The following is a 9,247-nucleotide window of genomic DNA, read 5'->3' on the forward strand; positions in this document are numbered from 1 at the left end:
CATGTATGTATCCTGTGAAGGTTTATTTTCCTTTGCATGCTGCTTTCAGTGCTGGAAAGTCCTCGACTGGCAGCTCTGAGGATGTGTGTTCCCTGTTATTGGTAGAATTGTCCAGCCCAAGTGTCAGACGTAGGGCTGTTTCTGTGCCAGCTCTGTCTGATGGTGATGTGATGGCTGTCGTTGGCGATGGTGTGCCTGGGTTTGGTGTCTGCAGCTCAGGGAGGACAGTCAGGAATTGGGGGGGCGGGGGGGGGGGCACCAGGAGATGCTCTGGGGGTGGGAGCTCTGTGTGAAGTTGTGAAATGGTTAAAGGATGGGAAAACATGCTTCACAGAGAAAGGCTTCTTCTCTAAACCAGATTTTGAGCATTTAGAGTGGATTGTGGGTCCAAAATCTTGATTCCTCCCCCTGCACAGAGGCCACTGGAAATCAGGGTGTGAGTCATGGAGCCTCAAGCTCTGTGCTGCTGACGTGTATTGCCTGCTCTGGCTTGAGCACCTTGTGTCAAAGGATGGTGTAAGCCCCTGTGGCAGACAGAAGTTGAGTAGATGAACCTCAGGCCCCTCTAGAGAAACATGTTCCAGCCACATCAAACTCGACGGGAGCAGGTCCCCCAGGAAATGCCACTGGAGGCACCTTCCCCTGTGGGCTAATGTGGCTGCATCAGGGTTGGGAGCTCTGGATCTGACTGCATTTGTAGGGGAGTATGGAGCCTGTTTTTGCATTCCTTGGGAAGTGCCATCTCTGACATGGGCTGGTTCATGGGGTCCTTCAGGTGAGGAACCCTCTGCACGCTTCCCACTGTCTGGGCTGTGGGACAGGGGAGGCTAAGGAAGAAGAAATTAAACCAAATAAGTCAGGAGACTCCCAGGAAGAAGGTCTCCTAAGGTCTGGTCTTGCTCTCAAAACCATGGTTGAATTTTTGGCAACTTAGGTGTGATGCCAGAAAGAAGCCTTGGCAGCACAGCAGAGAGCTGACGCCCGAGTGAGTACATGGCTCTTGACTATGCACTCTCTGCTGCTGGCCCAACAAAGTTTGCTTTTCGTGGTCTGCAGTGAGAAAGTGTTGACAAGAAGATGTTGAGCAGGTGCCCTTCAGCTCTCCCATCTTCCTTTCTGGTTCGTAGGCAGGGGCAGGGATCCTCTACCGAGGGTGAACTTCCTTGAGTGCATCAGGGTGAGATAGGACCTAAACTGGGAGTCCACCTTCCTCTGTAAATACCCCAACCAGAGGTTATTGTGTATGAGGAGACGGGCTCCAGGATAACTTAAATGTGAAAAGATTGTGTCTCTTGGGGCATACACAAGGATTATACCCTTGGAGCAACCAGGAGTAAATTTGGATGCTGTGCTTCTGTGGCTGGCTGGGTCAGGCACGGTATCTCTGCAGAAAAGAGGAGCTCCTGCCCACCTCTGTGCTTTGTCATTCCTGGTGGCCACTTGGGCAGCTCCTGTGGAGGTTTAAATGGTGCCACAGGGAGCGTCGGGTCCTGAATTTGGTGGTGGAGTTTGCAGTTAAACATCTGCAGCAGCTGCTTGTGTCTGAGCCTTTCCCTGGGTCTGGCTCAATAATGTCACTTAACAGAAAATTAAGAGACTGCTAGAGCTAACCTGTTGCAGCAATTAAACTTTGTTACTAGGCTCTTGTAGCTGCCAAAGGCAAAATGGAGCGAGGGTTTGATGTAAAGTGTAGAAAGCATTCCCACAAGAAACCAGCCACGAACTTTACTGACAAGGCTATGGGCTGGAACAGTTTTCTCAGAGCTCTGTTGAATTCCCCATCACTGACAACATTTTAATCAAGAAAAAAAGACTTTCTAACCATTTCTGCTCTAGTTCAAATGGCAATTAACAAAGCCCTGTTAATAGACAAGTGCACCAGAGCTGCTGTAATAGTTGTTACAAGAAGAGACTAAATGAGCCCCGTCAGAGCAGTGCTGTTGCTCCCCCTTGTAGCATCATGCTGGAGCTTTTCAGGGCCCAGAGCTGATGCACTGCAGACTGGCTTAACTCAGTGACAGGGACCTTTTCTTAGGTCATAGGACACACAGACCCTCACCCCAGCCCCCAGCCTCTGCCTGAAGCCCTTTACAAGCTCCAGCCCTTTCCCACTGCCTAAGTGGGAGCAGCCACATGTGGCGTGGGAAGGGCAGCCTCCGACTCAATCAGGGGGAGCTGATGGAGCACCACATACTGGTTCTGGTGCATGAGCTGTGATGGTCTGTGACCTTGGTGCCCATGGTCATCCCCTAAACACCCCCCAGCAGCTTGTGTCCATGCCAGTTGTGGCAGGGGTTCCCCTATGGGCTGCCCAGGCTGGCCCCTGTCTTTGGAGAGGGGATTTGCCCACGCTTAGGCTGGTACTGGAGTAACTCAGTAAAAAAAAGGTTTGCCCCCCCTGCCTGTGTGCAGATTCCACATTTGCAATGAAGCAGCTCTTGCTGATTTTTTTTTCTGTTTCTTTTATCCTGTTTTAAGTTAAATCATGGGAGATGTTTTTATTCTAAACCTCTCTTACTGTACCAAGGGATGGAAATAGAAAGTGCTGTTGTATGTTCAGTGCCCAGCCCTGACATCTCTCTCTGGCAATCAAAGAGGAAAATCCTGGAGAGCAGGCTGCTCCCCGTTGTGCTCTGCCTGGTGTTTCGATGTCTGGTGTGTGGATTCCCCAGGCACTCAGGAGGGTGTGAGGCATTCAGGAGGGTGCGAGGGCAGGTGCCCGAGCCTGGCCGCTCTCCGGTGTCAGCTCCCATGCAGCTGTGTCTGCTGCTCACAGGGGAACCTCTCCAGCACCAAGGGCTCTCTGAACTGCCGGGCTCTGCTTGGCGCTTGGGGAACACAGGCCACCTCTTAGCAGGAAAGAAAAAGATGGGATGTGCTCTTAAGTGCATTTGCCTGACTCAAATTAAATAGTGATGAAGACAAGGCAGCTTAGGCTGGTGGTTTGTCCCATGCAGCTGTGTCTGCTGCTCACAGGGGAACCTCTCCAGCACCAAGGGCTCTCTGAACTGCCGGGCTCTGCTTGGCGCTTGGGGAACACAGGCCACCTCTTAGCAGGAAAGAAAAAGATGGGATGTGCTCTTAAGTGCATTTGCCTGACTCAAATTAAATAGTGATGAAGACAAGGCAGCTTAGGCTGGTGGTTTGAATGGTTCCCAGAGGGAGTCTGGCATGGACCCCGTGCCAGAAAGGTGGCTTAAACCCATGTTGGGATTTCTCCTTTGCTGCCTTCATGGGAGATGGAGAAGGGAACAATCCTGTCTTTTCTCATCATAGTCCTGCCCACTGAAACAAATCCCACATGTCTCCGAGCACCTGGAACTAGGCAAGCTCAGGGTAAGCTCCATAAGCAGGGACCGGGACCGTCTCTCAGTCTGGTACCTCATTGCATTCAGAGTGCTGTTACAGGAAAACAAAGAGATTTTTTTGCTTTGTTCTGTAACACAGGAGAACTCTGGTGCACGTGCTCAGGAAATAAGAGCTCAGACAATATCCTCTGCAAATGTGGTAGGGAGTCAGACCTGAGCAGAGTAATTCTCTATTAATCTTATTTGGGAGAAACAGAAGGATAGATTAATTCATTTGATGATGTTTATGTTTTGCTTCCTAAAAAACCAAACCAAAACACCCAGGCTGTCTCTGGGCAGATGTAAATGAATACAGAATGATACCGAGCAGCAGATGCCGTTCCCAGACAAATCAGATCAGAGAGATTACAGTGAGGTATTGGCCAAAGTGGAGTAGACGCACAGTCCGTGCAGTCCATCAGCACTGTGACATCCCTGGGGAACCTCAGCGGGGAGTTTCCCTGCGGGGAGGTGGTGTATGGGGGGAGAACACAGGGACTGGGGTGGTATGAGGGACCTATCCTGCTGCTTTTTCACAAATCACCAAAGGAACAGAGACCAGGTGTGTGCCCTGTGCACTCATGGTACTTGCCTGACCCTGGTAGCTCTTTGTTTTGATCTCTGTGTGGTGGTTTATTCAGGAAAACCCTGGGCTCAAGTCAGGATTTCCATCCTGGAGGAGTGGGAGGACTCTTGCTCACAGAGGGTGAGATGTCCCGGGATAGGGGAGCTGGAACATCCTTGTGGGAGGAGCGGGGACAATCTCTGTCAGGAGATCCCAGGCAGGAGACACCCCAGAGACTGTGGCAGGGCACTCACAAGGAGGTGGGAAGCAGTGTGGGAATCCCTGGTGAGGAGTGGAGGAGGAGCAAAGCATGCAAAGAAGACACAGAGTGCCATTTCACACCCTCCCACACCTCCATTTATTTTCTCTAATCCTAAATCTCCCTGGCTTAATGCCTTCCACTGCTGTTGCTGGCCAGGCTCCCCCTCCCAGGGTGAATGCAGCCCTAGTGATGGTCACTTCCCTTGCCTGTTGAACAGCATCGCGGCTGCCCCATCTGACCCTGGCCATCGTCACCCGGGCTGTGCAGAGGGAGGGAGGAGAGCGCAGGAGAAAGGGTTTGCAGCTGACAGTGCCTGTAAAAGAGCTGCAAAGGAAAGGAGAGGTTTCTTTCCTTCTTTGTTTCCTTTTCACACCTGAGAACCAAGAGCTGGGCACACAGGACTAACGGGAGCCTGCCTCTGTGTGGTGGGGGATGCAGAGGGGGAAAAAGTGTCACAAGAATAGTCCTTAAATGCTCTCAGGCGCATTTTTGGGGTTCAGGGTATGCAGGTACTCCCAAAAGGTGGCCGCAGCTCAGGAGGATTCTGGTGTGTGTTTAGGGTGGTCAGGAGGTCCTGCATGCCAGCAGCACCCCAGTGTACCAGGGTGTGCTCCTGCGAAGGGGACACTGTATGTACACATCTGGGTGGGCCATCACAGAGCACGCAGCAGCTGGGGCCAGAGGATGGGGGGAAGATGGGGATGGTCACAGGCTTACACAGCACGGGAGTGGGTACACAGCAGGAAGACAACTGACCACAGATGCAGGCATTGGCACATCCTTCCTAAAACCCGTACCTGCTGACCCAGCAGGCACAGGGTTGTCTGCCAGTGTTGTAACCCCGTAGGAATTTACATTGCAAGTTTGTGTAACGTTCTAGTGGATATAGTAGCAAATGCCAGAAGGCAGACGGACACCTGTGCCAGTGGAGGTGTCTGGGTAAACACTGACAGATTTGCCTTCCATCCACTCTTGCGTTGAAAATGTGGTGAAAACCGGTACGTGCCGGGCAGAGGTGCCAGCCCAGCTGCAGCCTGCAGCAATCCTCTGCCTCCCCTGTAGTGCTGCTGGGTTGCAGAGATGCGTCTCTGTGGCTGTGACCCCTCTGTCCCTCTCACACCTCGCCGTGGCTCTTTGTGTGTCTTTTCATAGAATCACAGAACAGTTTGGGTTGGAAGGGACCTTCAAAGATGACCCACTCAAATGCTTCTGGCTATAGGCAGGGGCTTCCTTCACTAGGTTGCTCAGGTTGCTCCAAACCCCATCCAATCTGACCTTGAACCCCTCCAGGGATGGGGCATCCACAACTTCTCTGGGCAACCCGTGCCAGTGTCTCACCACCCTCATTGCAAAACATTTCTTCATTATGTCCAACCTAACCCTGCCCTTTTTCAGTTTAAAACCATTGCCCCCTCTCCTGTCATAGCAAGCCCTGGAGAAAAGTCTCTCTCCATCTCTCTTATAAACCCCTTTATACATTGAAAGGTGCAGTCAGGTTTCCCCACAGCCTTCCCTTCTCCAGGCTGAACAACCCCAATTCTCTCAGCCCCCCTCCACAGCAGAGCTGTTCCAGCCCTCGGACCATTTCTGTGGTCTCCTCCAGCCCCACTCCAACAGGTCCCCGTCTGCCTTGTGCAGAGCTGGATGCAGTGCTCCAGGGGGGTCTGAGCAGAGGGGGAGAATCCCCTCCCTCGACCTGCTGCTCACACTGCTGGTGATGCAGCCCAGGAGACACTTGGCTTTCTGGGCTGCAAGTGTACATGGCCAGGTCATGTCCCATTTGTCACCCACCTGTACCCCCAAGTCCTTCTCTGCAGTGCTGCTCTCAATCCTTTCATCCCATAGTCTGTTCTGAAATGGGGGATTGCCCCAACCCAGGAGCAGGACCTTGCACTGGCCCTTGTTGAACTTCATGAGGTTGACACGGGACCTCTCTTCCAGCCTGTACAGGTCCCTGGTGTTTCCCACCACGATATCTGCTCTTGCTGCTCTCCCGTGCCCCATGCAGCAAGGGTCTTCCTACACTCCTCCATTCCCCACCGCATCTCTATCCTCCTGCTTTCTCCAAGTCCCTCCCCAGCACCACCACCATCCCATGCAGCGTCCCACCCTGTGCCCAGCTCTGAACCAGCAGCAGAGCAAGCAGCTTTTGCAGGTGCCATCCGCCTATGTGATGACAGGCAGGGACAGACGAGCTACTGGGCCAAGTGTGGCTGGTGAAGGAGCCTTTCCCTAGTAGGAGACACCAATGAGGGTCTTTCTCTGTTGATTTTCATGCCCATGGTAGAAGAGTAGCATATCAGAAACTTCCACCTGGCCTGGCTCTGCTTGAAACCCCTCAGCATCTTCCAGAAGCTGGGGGTAATTGGAGGAGTGGATGGGGGAAATGGGCTGAAAAAGAGAAAAGGAGAGAGTTGTCAGGACAGTGTCACTTGAGGAACATGCAGCTAGTGTCACCACTGTGCCTGGGGAAGGGCAGGAGCCCTGGGAACAACTGCTGGAACTGCTGGGCTGCGCAGGCTTCCCACCTTCAGCTCCTCACAGGCAGGGGCAAGAGGAGCAGCAGAAAGAACCGACACCCTGGGAAGTTTAGGAAATAATTGTAATCCTCAGGCTTCCATCCCAAATGTGCTCAGTGGTATTTGCTTTGCCAGGTCAGGTCCCACATGTTTCGCAGGTAAATCAAAAGAGGTGGAACAGTCTTTGGGCCAAAATTACAGCTTGTTCTGGCTGGTTTTCATTCATTTGCCTGTGCAGATGCTTGAGTAGTGAGTGATTCCTCCACGGGTCCTGCAGCACGCAGAGTGTGGAGCTGCTCTCAGCCGACACCCCGGGACCTCAAGAAGGTGTGAGTGGAGCCTGAAAAACCACAGCACCTTCTGGAAATGCCTTTGGGGTGATTGCTTTGCAGAAACAGCCGTAATTTCCCAAGATCAAGAGCCGCTGTACTTCAGTGTGGGCTGCGGACCCCTGAGTGAGGGTGGAGTTGTGCTAGTAAAGGGGCTCTGCTCCAGAGGGAGGGTTTTCCTCCTGCCAAAGCCTCTGGGGCTGCAGAGCTGCTTGTGCCAGGTCGTGGGACACCAGGAGAGAATACTCCCTTTCTGGGGAGTATTTGAGGTGGTTGTTCATGATGATACAGCCCACGCCAGCCCCCAGCCTCTTTGAGTGTTTTTGCTCAGCAAATGCCTCGGAGCAAACCAGGGAAGCCCAGCAAGGGCCAGATGGTTGCATCTGCCAGGTTTGGTGTTGCCCTGGTGGGTCTTGAAACAGGAAAGGTTCAAGGCTACTCAGAAGCTCATGGCTTTAGGTGAGACTGTGGTTTCCTAGCAAATGCCGCAGAGAAAATGTTGTTTTAAAGCATTACAGAGCTGCTCAGAGCCTGGCTTTGCTCCGAGGATGGACTGCAGCCCCATTGTGCACTTTTGGAGTGGGTTTGGGATGCTGGGACAGGCGGGAGAGGTTTTGATGCTGGGAGCAGGATTTGTCCCTGGGTAACTGCTCTCTTTCCCCCACTTCCCCCGGAGCTGAGCTGACGCTGGAAGCTGGAGGTTTTGTAGCGCTGGGTCCTGGTCTCACCCCACTTCCCCTGCCATAGCCACGTGACCGCAGAGCTGCTCCCCTGGGTGCGTGATGCCAGTGAGCACTCCTGCTCTCAGGGTTCACCCTTTTTTCTATCAATAGCCAAAATCTCCGCAGATTCAGTATATGGGTTTCTTTCTAGATCTCTTCAGCTGAATGTTTCCTTCCCTTATTGACCATCCTGGGCCAATAAACCCTTTATCAGAATTTGCCAGGGCCCTTGAAGTCTGAGCCACCTCGATCCTGCCAGGTGGGACAAAAGCTGGAGGGTCTTTTATGGGTAAAGGGAGATATCACAGAATGAATCACAGAATGGTTTGGGTTGGAAGTGGCCCTAAAGATCATCTAGTTCCACCCCCTGCCATGGGCCGGGACACCTCCCACTAGCCCAGGTTGCTCAAAGCCTCATCCAGCCTGGCCTTGAACCCCTCCAGGGATGGGGCATCCACAGCTTTTCTGGGCAACCTGGGCCACTGCCTCACCACCCGCACAGTGGAGAATTTCTTCCTAATATCTAACCTAAATCTATCCTTTTTCAACTTAAGACTGTTGTCCCTTGTCCTATCCCTCCACCCCCTGATCCAGAGCCCCCCCATCTCTCCTGTAGCCCCCTTTCAGCACTGGAAGGTGCTGGAAGGTCTCTCCGGAGCCTTCTCTTCTCCAGGCTGAACAACCCCGACTCCCTCAGCCTGTCCTGGTATGGGAGCGGCTCCAGCCCCTGGACCCTCTTCGTGGCGCTCTCCTAGCAATGGGATGCATTTCTCATTCTGGAAAGCCCCCAGAATACCCAGAGTTTCATCATTACAGCATTATGTATAAACCCACTATTTTAGGGAACTTAGCAGGTGCTGTGTGTATTATTTTAATTTTTCTGTCTCCATCTGCTTCCTGCACAGCTGAACACGTGCCACGGCTGGCTGCAGAGGCACAGGGACCCGACAAACAGGCACAATAACCTTTGCAAAGAATTTCTCAAAATATCTTTCCCGGCGTGTTTGGGGCATGGATGGTGGCAGGATGGGCTGGGTGAAATAATCCTGGGCTCAGCTCTAGCTCGTCTAGGAGGGTTAGAAGAGTCCCCGCTAAGGGGGTACTGCCCCTGGTCCCCATTTTAGGGACATTGTGGCTTTTTTTTCTGCCTCTTCCTGGCAGAGCAGCATCCCAGCAACTCCTCTGGCTCGAAGTAATGACTCGCCTGTGCTTTGGGAGGCTGCAAATCTTCCCCCCCTGCTTGCCTGCTAATATTTTTCAATCCCGTCTTTTCAAAGTCATGATCTTCAAGCTGGGCCTCATCCAGCTCCTCTCCAGCCCTTGTAATGGCATTACAGAAGTGAGAGGGAATGTGCAGAGCTGGGGGAATTGGGGGAAGGGCTGACAGCATCCTTTGTTAAGGAAGGGAGAAAGCAGGAAATTGTAGTGATTTTGGAGCTGGTTCTGTTTTTTTGGAAGCTGGGGGAGGCAGGAGGGTGGTGGGCTGTGGGTTGGGGCTGTGGG

The sequence above is a fragment of the Pterocles gutturalis genome, unplaced genomic scaffold (assembly GCF_000699245.1).
Source record: "Pterocles gutturalis isolate BGI_N339 unplaced genomic scaffold, ASM69924v1 scaffold5831, whole genome shotgun sequence".
Taxonomy (NCBI): Eukaryota; Metazoa; Chordata; class Aves; order Pterocliformes; family Pteroclidae; genus Pterocles; species Pterocles gutturalis.